Below are 17772 nucleotides of genomic sequence, written 5' to 3'. Positions count from 1 at the left end.
AAAAGGTTCTTAAACCAAAAGGAAGATCATTAAAACCTGTACTCTGAAGCACTGAGTAGAGGAATAGAGGGCAATCCAAAACTATTACCAGGCCCATCTTCCCTAAGGAATAAAAGCACAATGTGGGGACACAGTGGTGAAAACCAACTATATCTGGGTAAGGGGTGAAAAAAACAACGAAAGCTTTAGTCCTGGGGGAGGAACCGAAATACATGTTGGCAGTAGCATTATACTTGAAGGTGCAAGAAGACTTGTAAAGGCCATGCCCCTAAACACAGATTCACAATGCCTGCTTAAAACTGAGTCTTAATCCAAACATTAAAAAAAAAAAAATCGTCCCCTTTTCTACTCCCAAACATATGCTGACAAGCACTGAGTGAAATAAGAAGAATACAGAGGAAAGCTGAAGACAGACCTTCTCTGGGGAGCAGTGCAAAGGGAGAAACCCAAAACCACACAGGGAGACAACAATAAAATATCATTACATGGTTCTAAGTATCTGCTGCAGAGAGAAACCATAGTAACAAACTCTAAAACCAGCCCAATTCTGACTAGTTTGACATAAAACTATACATGAATAGCCTAGAAAAAGGAAAGGTGTAATTTTCTCAAAGAATAACACATATTTACGTCAGGAGGAGGGGGAAGATGGCAGAGTAGGACCCTGAGCTCACCCTATTCCACGTTTACAACTAGATATCATCCTCATCCAAACCAATAAATCAGAGAACCCAAAGACTAACAAAACTCCACTAGTAAATCGAGAGAAGCTGCTGCATCTGAAAGCTTAGGAAGGTCAGAAAGGCACTTGAGAGGCTGCCCACAGAAGGGGAGGGAGCTGCATGTATGTAGAGAGGGCAAAGAAATGGATTCTAACACCAGGGAGCTCACACAAGGAAGAATCCCATGTTTGGCTTTAAAAAAAAGATGGGCTGAAAAAAAACAAAAAACAAAAAAAAACAGATGGGCTGGTGCAGATGAGTCAGGAGAGGTTATATCAAAGATGGTATTGGGCCAAATCCATTACAGTACTACATGGTTCCAGATATGAATGATGAAGGGGAAAGGAGAAGATGGTGATGATGACAAAGGACTGGAAAATACTGATGAAGGGATGCCTGGGGGACTCAGTCGGTTGAGTGTCACCTCTTGGTTTCACCTCGGGATCTCGGGATCATGAGATGATGTTCCTCATCTAGCCAGGAGTCTGCTTGAGGATTTCTCTCTCTCTCTCCCCTCCCCCTGCTTACTTGCTTTCTCCCCAATAAATAAATCCTTAAAAAAAAAGATGAAGGATGAAGATGAAGAAGGAGATGAGAATGAAAGTGAAGAGGATAAGGGAGCAGAGGAAGGTCAGGAGGATGAAGATGATAACTAATAGAACACTAATGTATTCCAACCTTCCTTTTTTAAATTTTCTACAGTCCTTGGGAGCAAGTTGCAGTCTTCATTTTCCTCCTCTTGTGCTCATTCACTCTGTTTTTGAAGTTACTTTTCTCTCCTTTTTTAACATGGTTCTGAACTTAAGTTGGGAGGAAATACCCTCAGCAGAATACAATGAGAAAAGAATCTCTACCACTTTCCTTTCCAAATTCATTTTTATCCCTTCCGTTCTCAACAAAAACATTATGAAATCAACTACTGTGCTCTGTCAGAAAAAAGGAAAACCTGCTGGAGAATTGCTAGGCCCCTGTATAGTAGTGAACAGAATTCTAGCTTTTTTCCTCCTCTCTCTGTATATTGGGCTCAGAAATTACACTGCGTCTCTATGTGAATATAGACAGTTAAGATTTGCCAAGATGTATCTCTCTACTTTCTCTTATTTAAAAAAAGAATTTTTAAAATGGGATTACAGAAGATAAACAAAGGGTGGATTTGAGATGCCTGGGTAAGTTAAGTGGGCGTTTTGACAACATGGCTTCTATTATGACACGTTTAATTTTGATGTTTAATGATTATCCTTACAGTTCAAGATGACACTTTTAAAATTATATTCTCTACTTATGACTAGAGCCCTGTGCCACTCCATAGATCAAAAGAACCTATAGGATCTTACTTGAAATTGACATTCTCTATGACAATTTTGTTCCTATTTATTTTTAAATTTTCTTTGTGTTTCACTTGAAAGGAAAGATGCTGTTTTAAATGTTAAAAGTGTACAAGTTGCTTTGTTCCAATAAAACTAACTACATACAGACATACATATATACATACCAAAAGGGCTGAATTCCGACAGTGTGTAAAATCAGTAGGACTTGGGAGCCTGTAACTTTAAAAGTGGGCTGATGCAGCCCTGGGTAAACCACAAAGGCTAGCTATAGCTGGATCACTGGCCTTAAAGAGACAGCAGCCTGCATGGAAAGGAAACATAAAAACGGAAGTTTATACAACACCAGGGGCAAATGGGAGACAGATCTCTTCATTCTGATTTCAGAGTATGTTGAAGGACTTCTCAAAAAACAAGGGAGTGAGGAAGTGCCATTTTCTTCCCCTGACCCCCAGCATGAACACAGAGCCACCCGTAGATGGCAGGGCTACTCAGCTACACAGACACTTTAACCTAACCTGCTAGCAGTACACCCTGCCCAAGATGTCTCCTGAAGACTCCCCCACTTCCATCCTGCTAGCTTCAGCCCTGGCCTCAGGGAAAATCTTCTTAAACCCCTGAATTCGCCCCACCCAGCCAACAGGGTGCACAGCTGCAGTTGTGAGTCATACCCACCCACCACACTTTGTCCAGCCAATGTGTCCCGAGCCACCATCATGCACGACACCCACCTGCATGTTCCCCTGGCCACTGAATTTAACCCCTAGCTGCCACAGAGCTTCAGGAGATCCAGCACAGAACTAATGGCCAGTTCAAATTTTGCTAACACCACCCCCCTGCTCCCAAGTCCCCTGGTGGGCATGCCTCCTCAAGCTGGCCTGCCTAGGTCCCACTACCACCCAAAGAGCAAGTAAAACCCACAACAGGCAGGTAAAGAGTCACTGCAGACAACTGCACTGAAAGGAAAAGTGACTCAGACACAACATTAGGGCGTAAACACAAACAGGATACTCTCCTAAAGTGCCAGATTCTGGGGAACAGGGAACACTGCACGACAGGGCACTCTAGGACCTCTTCTTCATAAAGTCACTACTTTCAAATGTAAAAGACACAGCTGACTTTTTAAAAAAGATTTTATTTATTTATGAGAGAGAGAGAGAGAGAGAGGCAGAGACACAAGCAGAGGGAGGAGCAGGCTCCATGCAGGAAGTGACATGGGACTCAATCCTGGGACTCCAGGATCACCCCCAGGCTGAAGGCAGACGCTAAACCGCTGAGCCACCTGCGCTGGCCGCTGACTTTCTTAACACAGAGAAACAGATAAAGAAAAGCAGGCAAAATGAGGAGACAGAGAAATTTATCCCAAAGGAAAGAACAGGACAAGACCAAAACCAGACATCTAAGCAAAACAGAAGGAAAATGACAGACAACTTAAAGCAATGATCACGAGGATAGTCACTGGACTTGAGGAGTAGAAAACATGAATGAGACCCTTAACACAGAGATAAGGAATAACATAGCAGAGATAAAGGGCTTTATATGAAATGAGAAACATACATGTAGAATGAATAGCAGAATCAAAGAAACAGAGGAATGAATTAGTGACCTAGAAGACAGAGAAATGCAAACTAATCAAGCTGAACAAAAGGGAAAGAAAATAATTATGCCAAATGAGAACTTAGGAAACTCAGTAACTCCATCAAATATAAGAGCTTTCATATTATAAGAGTCCTACAAAAGGAAGAGAGACAAAAAGGGGCAGATAATAAGAAATTATAGCTGAAAATTTCCATTATCTGGAAGGAAACAGATATCCAGATTCAGGATATTCAGGTGTTTTTTTCACCCATCAAAATCAACAAAATTACACCTACACCAAGACATATATACGTAACAAAACATAATTAAATTTGCAAAATATAGAGACAACGAAAAAATTTTAAAAGCATCAAGACAAAAGAAGTCATTAACTTACAAGGGAAAATCCATACAGATAGATTATCAACAGAAACTTTTTAAAAATATTTTTATTTAATTATTCATGAGAGACACAGAAAGAGAGAGGCAGAGGCACAGGCAGAGGGAGAAGCAGGCTCCATGCAGGGAGCCCAATGTGGGACTCGATCCTGGAACTCCAGGATCACGAGCTGAGCTGAAGGCAAATGCACTCAACTGCTGAGCGACCCAGGCATCCCTCAACAGAAACTTTCAAACCAGAACAGAGTGGTATGATTATTCAAAATGGTGAATGAGAAAAATCTTCAGCGAGAACACTCCTTCCAACAAGGTTATCATACACAATAGGAAACAGTTTCCTAGACAAACAAAAATTAAAGGAGTTCATGACCAATGAACCAGTCCTGCAAGAAATATTAAGTGAAACTCTTTGATGGAAAAGAAAGACAAAAAATGGCAGTATAAAGTAAAAATCATAAGGGCATTTCGGTGGCTCAGTTGGTTAAGCATCTGCCTTTGGCTCAAGCCATGATTCCAGGATCCTGGGCTCCTGCACTCCTGCATTGGGCTCCATTAGGAGTCTACTTCTCTCTCTTCATCTGCCTCTCCCTCAGCTCATGCTTGTCTCTCTCTCAAATAAATAAAAAAGTAAGAAATACTAAAGCAGAAAAAATAAGTATTTCTGTAAAAAATCAGTCAAGAAACTAACCAAAAAAGGGGGGGGATATGAAAATAACAAACATACACCTAGAAACATGGGGAGCAGAGGAGTAAAAATAGGTTCACATGTAAATGACCATAAACTTAATATAGACTGCAATTAGTGAAGAGGTTATATATAAACCTACTGGTAATGATATGTCTAAACCCACTAATATACAGGCAAAGAATAAAGAAAAGGATATCCAAATATACCACTAAAGTAAATCAGCAAAACATGAAAGAAAAATAAGATCAAAGAAGATCTTCAGAAACCATGGAACAAGTAATAAAGTGGCAATAAATAATGATCAATAATTATACTGAATGTAAGTGGACTAAAGTCTCCACTCAAAAGACACAGGGATACAGAATGGATAAAAAAGCAAAACCCATTTATATGCTGCCTAGAAGAGACCAAGAGACTCATTTTAGACCTAAAGACACCTGTGGACTGAAAGTGAGAGGAAGGAGAAGCATCTATCATGCAAGTGGATGTCAAAGAAAGCCAGAGTAGCAATACTTATATTGGACAAAACAGACTTTAAAACAAAGCCTGTCACAAGAGAAAAAGAAAAACACTAAATAATCATAAAAGTAAAAATAGAACAATAAGATGTAACAATTATAAATATTTATGCACCCAACATAGGAGCACGCAAACATGTAATGCAGCTAATAACAAACATAACAGAAATAATCTATAATACTATAATGATAGTAGGGGAGTTTAACACTTCACTTATATTAATGGACAGATCATCTAAACAATATCAACAAGAAAACAATGGCTTTGAATGACATGCAGGAACAAACAGATTTAAAAGATATATGCAGAACATTCCATCTTAAACAGCAGAATACACATTCTTTTCAAGTGTACATGGGACATTTTCTGGAACAGATGCCATAATAATTCATTAAAAAAAAATCAACAAATTCAAGGAGATCAAAATCATACCATGCATATCTTCTCACCACAATGCTATGATACTAAAAGTCAACCACAAGAAAAAAAATCTGGAAACATCACAATACATAGAGGTTAAATAACATACTACTAAACAATGAATGGGCCAACCAGGAAATTGAAGAAGAAATTAAAAATATATGGAAATAAATTAAAATAAAAACAGTGATTCAAAACCTATGGGACACACAGCAAGAGTTTATAAGAGGGAAGATTATAACAATACAGGCCTATTTCAAGAAGAAAAAAAAAATCTTACCCTACACCTAAAGGAACTAGAAAAATAACAGCAAATCCAGAAGTAAACCCACAATTATATCGTCAATTAATCTTTGACAAATCAAGAAAGAATATCCAATAGGAAAAAGACAGCCTTTTTAACAAATGGTACTGGGAAAACTGGACAGCAAGATACAAAAGAATGAAACTGGACCACTAACTTACACCACATAAAAAATATATACAAAATGGATTAAAGACTGAAATGTGAGATCTGCAACCATAAAAGTTCTAGAAGAGAACACAGACAGTAACTTCTTTGATACATCAGTTATACCAACTCCTTTCTAGATAAGCCTTCGGAGGCAAGAGAAACAAAAGCAAAAATTAGATATTGGGACTACACTGAAATAAAGTTCTCAACAGCAAAGGAAACAATGAAAAAACCAAAAGGCAACCTACAGAATGGAGGAAGACATCTGCAAATGACATAGCCAATAAAGGCTTAGTATTCGAGGAGGGGCAAGATGGCAGAACAGTAGAGTCCCCAAGTCACCTGTCCCCACCAAATTACCTAGATAACCTTCAAATCATCCTGAAAATCTACGAATTCGGCCTGAGGTTTAAAGAGAGAACAGCTGAAACGCTACAGTGAGAAGAGGTCCTGCTTCTATCAAGATAGGAAGACAGGGAAAAAGAAATAAAGAAACAAAAGGCATCCAAGGGGGAGGGATCCCGCGAGGATCCCGGCTAGGGCCTGGGGGAAGGCCCCCAGGACAGGAGAGCTCCGTCCCAGAGAAAAAGGAGCTGCACCAATCTTCCCGGGCTCAAAGGCGCCCGCAGGGAGTTAGAGCAGGACCCTAGGAGGGCGGGGATGCCCTCAGGATCCCAGGGACACTAACAGACACTTGCGCCCCAGGGAGAGTGCACCCAGCTCCCTAAGGGCTGCAGCGCACACATTGACCCGGGAGCAGCTCCAAGGGGCTCGGCTGGCGGCTCCGCTAAGGGGGCTGTGCGGCTCCGGCAGAGGAAGAGGCTCCGTAAGGACGGGGCTGCGTGGCTGGGAGCAACTCAGAGGGGTTCGGACGGCGGCTCCGTGGAGACGCGGCTGCCCGGCCAGGAGCGTGAATCCAACAGCACAGGCCCCAGAGCACTGGGCGCCCAGACACGGCCCAGGATCGGGCCTCCCCCCGGGACAGGCAGAGGCCGGGAGGGCCCAGGACAGCAAGGCGGCTCCTGCCCCTAGATGAGCAGATCAGCGCCCCGCCCCCAGGGCCTCCAGGCCCTTAGAGACAAAGAGCTCCATAGTTACTCTGGGAGCTGAATCCAGGTTTCCAGAGCTGCCGCAGCCACTGGAATTGTTCCACCTGGGGCCTCACAGGCTAAACAACCCCCACTGAGCCCTGCACCAGGCAGGGAGCAGAGCAGCTCCCCAAAGGGCTAACACCTGAAAATCAGCACAACAAACCCCTCCCCCAAAAGACCAGCTAGAAGGACAAGTTCCAGGGGGAGTCAAGGGACCTAAAGTATACAGAAACAGAAGATACTCCCCCGTGTTTTTTTTTTTTATTTCTGATTGCTTCCCCCACCCCTTTTTTTCCCTTTCTTTTCCCTTCTCTTTTTCTTCTCTTTTCCCCCTTTTTTTTCTTCTTTCTCTTTTTTCTTTTTCTCTTTTCTTTCCTTCTCTCTCTTTTTCTCCTATTCCCAATACAACTTGTTTTTGGCCACTCTGCACTGAGCAAAATGACTAGAAGGAAAACCTCACCTGAAAAAAAAGAATCAGAAAGAGCCCTCTCTCCCGCAGAGTTGGAATATGGAATATGGAATACAATTCAATGTCAGAAAGCCAATTCAGAAGCACTATTATACAGCTACTGGTGGCTCTAGAAAAAACCATAAAGGACTCAAGAGACTTCATGACTGCAGAATTTAGATCCAATCAGGCAGAAATTAAAAATCAATTGAATGAGATGCAATCCAAACTAGAAGTCCTAACGACGAGGGTTAACGAGGTGGAAGAACGAGTGAGTGACACAGAAGACAAGTTGATGGCAAAGACGGAAACTGAGGAAAAAAGAGACAGACAATTAAGAGACCATGAAGACAGATTAAGGGAAATAAACGACAGCCTGAGGAAGAAAAACCTACGTTTAATTGGGGTTCCCAAGGGCGCCAAAAGGGACAGAGGGCCCGAATATGCATTTGAACAATTCCTAGCTGAAAACTTTCCTAATCTGGGAAGGGAAACAGGCATTCTGATACAGGAAATAGAGAGATCCCCCCCCCTAAAATCAATAAAATCCATTCAACACCTCGACATCTAATCGTTAAGCTTGCAAATTCCAAAGATAAAGAGAAGATCCTTAAAGGAGCAAGAGACAAGAAATCCCCGACTTTTATGGGGAGGAGTATTAGGGTAACAGCAGACCTCTCCACAGAGACCTGGCAGGCCAGAAGGGCTGGCAGGATATATTCAGGGTCCTAAATGAGAAGAACATGCAACCAAGAATACTTTATCCAGCAAGGCTCTCATTCAAAATGGAAGGAGAGATAAAGAGCTTCCAAGACAGGCAGGAACTGAAAGAATATGTGACCTCCAAACCACCTCTGCAAGAAATTTTAAGGGGGACTCTTAAAATTCCCCTTTAAGAAGAAGTTCAGTGGAACAATCCACAAAAACAAGGACTGAATAGATATCATGATGACACTAAACTCATATCTGTCAATAGTAACTCTGAACGTGAACGGGCTTAATGACCCCATCAAAAGGCGCAGGGTTTCAGACTAGAAAAAAAACCAGGACCCATGTATTTGCTGTCTACAAGAGACTCATTTTAGACAGAAGGACACCGACAGCCTGAAAATAAAATGTTGGAGAACCATTTACCATTCAAATGGTCCTCAACAGAAAGCAGGGGTAGCCATCCTTATATCAGATAAACTAAAATTTACCCCGAAGACTATAGTGAGAGATGAAGAGGGAGACTATATCATACTTAAAGGATCTATCCAACAAGAGGACTTAACAATTCTCAATATATATGCCCCGAATGTGGGAGCTGCCAAATATTTAAACCAATTAATAACCAAAGTGAAGAAATACTTAGATAATAATACACTTATCCTTGGTGACTTCAATCTAGCTCTTTCTACCCTCGATAGGTCTTCTAAGCACAACATCTCCAAAGACATGAGAGCTTTAAATGATACACTGGACCAGATGGATTTCACAGATATCTACAGAACTTTACATCCAAACTCAACTGAATACACATTCTTCTCAAGTGCACATGGAACATTCTCCAGAATAGACCACATACTGGGTCACAAACCGGGTCTGAACCGATACCAAGACATCGGGATAGTCCCCTGTATATTCTCATACCATAATGCCTTGAAATTAGAACTAAATCACAAGAAGAAGTTTGGAAGGACCTCAAACACGTGGAAGTTAAGGACCATCCTGCTAAAAGATGAAAGGGTCAACCAGGAAATTAAGGAAGAATTAAAAAGATTCATAGAAACTAATGAGAATGAAGATACAAGCATTCAAAATCTTTGGGATGCAGCAAAAGCAGTCCCAAGGGGGAAATACATTGCAATACAAGCATCCATTCAAAAACTGGAAAGAACTCAAATACAAAAGCTAACGTTACACATAAAGGAGCTAGAGAAAAAACAGGAGAAAGATCCTACACCCAGCGGAAGAAGAGAGTTAATTAAAATTCGAGCAGAACTCAACGAAATCGAGACCAGAAGAACTATGGACACATCAACAGAACCCGGAGTTGGTTCTTTGAAAGAATTAATAAGATAGATAAACCATTAGCCAAACTTATTAAAAAGAAGAGAGAGAAGACTCAAATTAATAAAATCATGAATGAGAAAGGAGAGATCACTACCAACACCAAGGAAATACAAACGATTTTAAAAACATATTATGAACAGCTATACGCCAATAAACTAGGCAATCTAGAAGAAATGGACGCATTCTTGGAAAGCCACAAACTACCAAAACTGGAACAGGAAGAAATAGAAAACATGAACAGGCCAATAACCAGGGAGGAAATTGAAGCAGTCATCAAAAACCTCCCAAGACACAAGAGTCCAGGGCCACATGGCTTCCCAGGGGAATTCTATCAAACATTTAAAGAAGAAATCTTACCTATTCTACTAAAGCTGTTTGGAAAGATGGAAAGAGATAGAGGACTTCCAAATTCGTTCCATGAGGCGAGCATCACCTTAATTCCGAAACCAGACAAAGACCCCACCAAAAAGGAGAATTACAGACCAATATCCCTGATGAACATGGATGCAAAAATTCTCAACAAGATACTAGCCAATCGGATCCAACAGTACATTAAGAAAACTATTCACTATGACCAAGTAGGATTTATCCCCGGGACACAAGGCTGGTTCAACACTCGTAAAACAATCAATGTGATTCATCACATCAGCAAGAGAAAAAACCAAGAACCATATGATCCTCTCATTAGATGCAGAGAAAGCATTTGGCAAAATACAGCATCCATTCCTGATCACTCTACATCATTCCTACACTCTTCAGAGTGTAGGGATAGAGGGAACTTTCCCCGACATCTTAAAAGCCATCTACGAAAAGCCCACAGCAAATATCATTCTCAATGGGGAAGCACTGAGAGCCTTTCCCCTAAGATCAGGAACAAGACAGGGATGTCCACTCTCACCACTGCTATTCAACATAGTATTCGAAGTCCTAGCCTCAGCAGTCAGACAACAAAAAGACAATAAAGGCATTCAAATTGGCAAAGAAGAAGTCAAACTTCCCTCTTCACCGATGACATGATACTCTACATAGAAAACCCAAAAGCCTCCACCCCAAGATTGCTAGAACTCATACAGCAATTTGGTAGCGTGGCAGGATACAAAATAGTGCCCAGAAATCAATGGCATTTCTATAGACTAACAATGAGACTGAAGAAAGAGAAATTAAGGAGTCAATCCCATTTACAATTGCACCCAAAAGCATAAGATACCTAAGAATAAACCTACCCAAAGAGGTAAAGGATCTATACCCTAAAAACTACAGAACATTTCTGAAAGAAATTGAGGAAGACACAAAGAGATGGAAAAATATTCCAGGCTCATGGATTGGCAGAATTAATATTGTGAAAATGTCCATGTTACCCAGGGCAATTTACACGTTTAATGCAATCCCTATCAAAATACCATGGACTTTCTTCAGAGAGTTAGAACAAATTATTTTAAGATTTGTGTGGAATCAGAAAAGACCCCGAATAGCCAGGGGAATTTTACAAAAGAAAGCCATATCTGGGGGCATCACAATGCCAGATTTCAGGTTGTACTACGAAGCTGTGGTCATCAAGACAGTGTGGTACTGGCACAAAAACAGACACATAGTTCAACTGAACAGAATAGAGAACCCAGAAGTGGACCCTAAAGTTTATGGTCAACTAATATTTGATAAAGGAGGAAAGACTATCCATTGGAAGAAAGATAGTCTCTTCAATAAATGGTGCTGGGAAAATTGGACATCCACATGCAGAAGAATGAAACTAGACCACTCTCTTTCACCATACACAAAGATAAACTCAAAATGGATGAAAGATCTTAATGTGAGACAAGATTCCATCAAAATCCTAGAGGAGAACACAGGCAACAACCGTTTTAAACTCGGCCACAGTAACTTCTTGCAAGATACATCCACGAAGGCAAAAGAAACAAAAGCAAAAATGAACTATTGGGACTTCATCAAGAAAAGAAGCTTTTGCACAACAAAGGATACAGTCAACAAAACTAAAAGACAACCTACAGAATGGGAGAAGATATTTGCAAATGACCTATCAGATAAAGGGCTAGTTTTCAAAATCTATAATGAACTTATTAAACTCAACACCAAAGAAACAAACAATCCAATCATGAAATGGGCAAAAGACATGAAGAGCAATCTCACAGAGGAAGACATGGACATGGCCAACATGCACATGAGAAAATACTCTGCATCACTTGCCATCAGGGAAATACAAATCAAAACCACAACGAGATACCACCTCACACCAGTGAGAATGGGGAAAATTAACAAGGCAGGAAACCACAAATGTTGTAGAGGATGCGGAGAAAAGGGAACCCTCTTACACTGTTGGTGGGAATGTGAACTGGTGCAGCCACTCTAGTAAATTGCGTGTAGGTTCCTCAAAGAGTTAAAAATAGACCTGCCCTACAACCCAGCAATTGCACTGTTGGGGATTTACCCCAAAGATTCAGATGCAATCAAACGCCGGGACACCTGCACCCCGATGTTACTACCAGCAATGTCCACAATAGCCAACCTGTGGAAGGAGCCTCGGTGTCCATCGAAAGATGAATGGATAAAGATGATGTTGTTTATGTATACAATGGAATATTACTCAGCCATTAGAAACAACCAATACCCACCATTTGCTTCAACGTGGATGTAACTGGAGGGTATTATGCTGAGTGAAGTAAGTCAATCAGAGAAGGACAAACAGTGTATGTTCTCATTCATTTGGGGAAAATAAATAACAGTGAAAGGGAATATAAAGGAAGGGAGAAGAAAAAGACTCCTAACTCGTGGAAAAGAACTAGGGGTGGTGGAAGGGGAGGAGGGCGGGGGGTTGGGGTGAATCGGTGACGGGCACTGAGGGGGGCACTTGACGGGATAACTGGGTGTTATTCTGTATGTTGGTAAATTGAACACCAATAAAAAATTAATTTATTTTTAAAAAAAGGCGTAGTATTGAAACTATAATAAGAACACCCCCAAAACAATCCAATTAAAAAATAGGCAGAAGATATTAACAGGTGTTTTTCCATAGAAGACCTACAAATAACCAAAAGACAACACGAAAAGATGTTCATCACCTCTTATCATCAAGAAAATATCCAAAGTACAATGAGATCATGTCATACTTGTCAGAATACCTAAAATCAACAACAGAAGAAACAACAGGTGTTGGTAAAGATGTGGAGAAAAACGAACACTTTTGCACTGTTGGTGGGAATGCCAACTAGGGCAGCTACTCTGGAAAACAGTATGGAGGTTCCTCATAAAGTTAGAAATAGAACTACCTTATGATTCAGTGTATGTACCCCCAAGAATACAAAAACACTAATTCAAAGGGATACATGCACCCGTATTGTTATAGCAGCACTATTTACAACAACCAAGATATGGAAGCAGCCCAAGTGTCCATCAATTGACAAATGGATAAATGTGAGGTGGTATATGCCTATAATGGAATATTATTCGGCCATAAAAAAGAATGAAGTCTTCTCATTCCAACAATATGGATGGGGCCAGAGATTATAATGCTATGTGAAATAAGTCACTCAGAGGAAGACAAAAACCCTATGATTTTACTCATTAGGTAGAATTTAAGAAACAAAACAAGCAAAGAAAAAAAATAGAGACAAATCAAGAGACTCTTAATTACAAAGAACTTACAGTTACCAGAGGGGAAGTGGATGGGGAGATAGGTTAAATACATGATGGAGATTAAGGAGTACACTTGTGATGAGCACAGGGTGATGTTGGGAAGCACTGAAACAGTATACTGTACACTTTAACACTGTTAACTAACTGGAATGAAAATAAAAACTTAAATACTTCAGTACCTACTGTATTACATAACACATCTTTCAGAAAAATTACAATGTATATAAAAACAAAGGGACAAAAAATGCAATCTTCAAAACCAGATTCAAATATGAGATGTAAAAATAACAGAGAATTTAAAATAACTAGGATATGTTAAGAACATAAACATGCTAGATCATGTAGGTAATATCAGAAGAATTAGAAACTATAAAAAAGAATCAAAGAAAATGGTAGAAATTGAAAACATGTTAACAGAAATGAATATGCCTGCCTTTAAGGGGGCTCATAAGTAGACTCAACAGAAAGAATCAGGAACTTGAACATAGGTCAACAGCAACTACCCAATCTAAGATGCAAGGAGAAAGTAGAAGGGGAAAAATCACTCAAATCAGAACTATGGAGGCAGTTAAATCAGTGGTTGCCATTAGTTTGGGGCTGGAGGAAGGGAATAAATAGGTGAAGGACAAGGATTTTCAGTGAAGAGACTGTATGATACTTCAGTGATGGATACATATCACTATACATTTGTCCAAACTGTGAGCCCTAATGTAAAATACCCTTCCTTAGATGATGATATGAGTAATTAATGTAAGTTGATCAGTTTTAAGAAATGTACCACTCTGTTGGGAGATGTAGATAATGGGAGAGGTGATGCATATGTGGGGGGAGGGAGTATACAGAAATCTTTCTACCTCCCTCTCAATTTTGCTATAAAACTAAAATGGCCCTAAAAAATAAATTGGTAAAAAAAAAAAAAAAATTGCCCATACTGTAAAAAAAAAAAAAAAAAGTTGCCCATACTTAAAAAAACAAATTATCAATTAGCATTAGTATTGTGCCTTCAGTACTCTAAAACTGAAGAGGTTTTCTTATGTTTTCCTCTAGATATCATATAATTTTTCTGATTCATTTTAATTAATATTGGCATAATAAGTTAAATGTGCTCACTTTCTTTAGGCATGCGGTCCTCCAATTGTTTCAGAAGCTTTTGTTAAAGAGATTATCCTTTCAACACTGAATGGTCTTTGCATTTGTCTTGAAAATAATTTCTGCCCTTCTTCCTCTGTTTCACTGATTTTTGTTTTTCTCCTTTCATCAATACCAAATACTGATTACCTTTTCCTAAGTCTATAAATCAGGTATACTGTGCCCTTTCACGTATTTTCTTAAGATTTTATTTATTTATTTGAAAGAAAGAGAGCATAGAAGAGTTGGGGCAGAGTGAGAGGGAGAAGCAGACTCCCTGCTGAGCAGGGAGCCAGACATAGGGCTTGATCCCTGGACCTGGAGATCATGAACTGAGCCACCCAGGCACCTCTTCTTTTGAACGTTTTTACATTTTTAGAACTGTTTTGGTTATTCTAGATTCTTTACATTTTCATATAAATTTTAGGATAAGCTAATCAATATCTACAAAAAAAAGCCTGCTGAGAGTTTGACTGACACAACTATTGAATCTATAGCTGAAATTTGGAAGATCTGATATCTTACCAAATCTTCTGATTCAGAGATGTAGTATTAATCTTTTTATCTACTTTGATTTTTTTCACTAGTATTTTGCCATATTCAGCAAAAATTATGAAAGCAGCAACAGAAAAACAACACGCAAGTAACCCAAAGAAAACCTTTACTGGTAATTTCTCATGAGAAACAATGAGGACCAGAGGCAGTTCTTGGTATACCCAAAGTGCTAAAAAAAAAAAAAAAAAAAAAAAAAAAAAAAAAAAAGAAGCAGCAGCAGCAGCAATAGCTGCTGCTTATATCCAGAAAACTATCTTTCAATAATGAGGAAAAATTAACACTGACAAATAACTAAGAGAATTCACTGTTAATCAACCTGCCCATAAGAAAAAAATAAATTCCCTCAAGCTGAAAATGAATGATTTAATTCGAATCCATATGAAGAAATAAAAAAGTTCACATGAAGAAATAAAGATTCAGAAAAGCTAATTACACAGATAAATGTAAATGACAAAATATAATTTTTACTTTCTTCTAAAATAATTTAAAAGAGAACTGCCTAAAAGATACACATTATGATTTCCTGAGCAACAATTTTAAAATTAACTAAAAATTACACTAGAAATTAAGAGTTTCCTATTGCTATACATCCTAGCAAGCAATTGGTATTTTTAGGGTTTTAAAAATTTTAATCATGAGTATGGGGATTTCTCATTTTCTAAATTGAATTTCTGTAATTGCAAATGAGCAAATATGTTCATTTCTGTATTTTCTTCCATGAGGTGTATATTCAGATCTTTTGCCCAATTTCTAATTGGGTTGTTTTCTTATTACTGAGTTTTAAGAGTTCTTTGTATATTAAAGTCCTTTATCAGATATGGGTTTTGCCAAAAAATTTTTTGAGTCTGTGGTTTGTCTTTTCATTCTCTCTTGACAACTGTTTTTTCAAAGCAAACTTTTTTTTAAAAAAAAGATTTTATTTATTCATGAGAGACAAAGAGAGAGAGAGAGAGAAGCAGGCTCCACTCAGGGAGCCCGATGTGGGATTTGATCCCAGGACTCCAGGATCACGCCCTGGGCCAAAGGCAGGCGCTAAACTGCTGAGCCACCCAGGGATCCCCCAGAGCAACCATTTTAAATAAAATCCTGCCTATCAATTTCTTCTTTCATGAATTACACTTTTGATGTTGGATCTAAAACTCATCACCAAAACCAAGGTCATATCTTTTGTATTTGCTTTTAAAGTCTTACAGTTTTCCATTTTATATTTAAAGTCTGTGATCCATTTTGAATGAATTTTTGATAAAAGTGTAAGGTCTCTAAGTGCACTTTTTAAACTGTGAGCGTACAGTTGGTTCTAACACTATCTGAAAAGACTATCTTTTCACCACTCAGAACTCTTTTCGCATTTGTCAAAGATCAGTTTGCAATATTTGCATGACTACATGCCGGCCCTTTTACCAGTGACATGTTATCTTCGTAACTGTAGTTTTATATTAAGTCTTGAAACCAAGTAGTTTGAGTCCTTCAACTTTGTACTCCTTCCACACTATATTACTTGTTACAGTGTTTGCCTTTCCATATAAAGTAACTACAAAATATTGTGGTGTAATGTTTTTTATTTTGGTGGAATTTTGATGGAAATTGCAATCTACAGATGAGGATGGGAAAAACAGACATTTTAGTAATAATGAGTCTTCCAATTCCTGAACACAAAATATATCTCATTTAGATCTTCTTTGACATTGTTCCTTAGTGTTCTCTAATTTTCCAACAATATATCCTGTACATATTTTGTTAGATTTATACCTAAGTATTTCATTTTTGCTTGCTGTAACTAGAAATGGTATTTTTAAAATTACATACTCGAATTGTTTATTGTTGGCTTATAAGAAAACCATTAGCTTTTGGATATTCAACAGGTACCATGCATCCATCTTATCCTTGCTTATTCTCAGTTTTTGGAGATGCTCCAAAATTTTCTACATAATCTTTTATAAAGAAAAATAGTTTTATTTCTTCCTTTCCAATCAACATTTTTATTTCTTTTTCTTGTCTGACTGAACTAGCTAAGACTTCCAGCATGATTTTGAGTACGAGTGGCAAGAAAGGACATGCTTACCATGTTCCTGATCTTAGGAGGGGGAAGTATCCAGACTCTTAACATTAATGAGTTGGGTCTGTAAGACTAAAGGCAAAAAGAAGCTATCCATAAGCACTATTCTCCAGTAGTTAAGATTGTTTCCCACAGGTGTAAAAACTCTTCTGAAAGTTTTGAGACTGCAATACATATGTAGGTCAATTAAACATTTAAGTAAATAGACAACAAATATTAGGAGCCAGATTGCTCCCTGCAGGAGTGGGAGATTATAGACCAAACTAGGGGAGATGATTAGAATTACTAATGTGGCAATGGATGAATTGGAGACATCAATGTGAATTCATGTTTAGCTTAATATGACTACAGATGGATAAATATAAAAATATTTGCAAATATGTGTATATATGTTTGTATGCATATGTATATTTCCTTCATCTGTTAGCTGAGAGAGCTGTCTATGGGATACAAAATCCATATACAGTAACAAACTTTTTCTACAAGCTAGCAATGAACAGTAAAAAATGAAATTAAGAAGTCAATCCCAGGAATGCCTGGGTGGCTCAGTGGTTGAGCGTCTGCCTTCAGCTCAGGGCGTGATCCCAGGGTCCTGGGATTGAGTCCCACATCAGGCTCCCTGTATGGAGCCTGCTTCTCTATCTGCCTATGTCTCTGCCTCTCTCTGTGTGTGTGTGTCTCTCATG

General features: G+C 39.0%; 1 pseudogene; it reads right to left on the bottom strand.

Annotated features, from left to right (window-relative positions):
- The window catches only part of LOC112911807 (elongation factor 1-alpha 1 pseudogene), a 76325-nt pseudogene that overhangs the window by 8070 nt on the left and 50483 nt on the right, over nucleotides 1–17772 (bottom strand).

Source organism: Vulpes vulpes, chromosome X, assembly GCF_048418805.1.
Source record: "Vulpes vulpes isolate BD-2025 chromosome X, VulVul3, whole genome shotgun sequence".
Taxonomy (NCBI): Eukaryota; Metazoa; Chordata; class Mammalia; order Carnivora; family Canidae; genus Vulpes; species Vulpes vulpes.
This window is presented reverse-complemented; position numbering and strand designations above follow the sequence as displayed.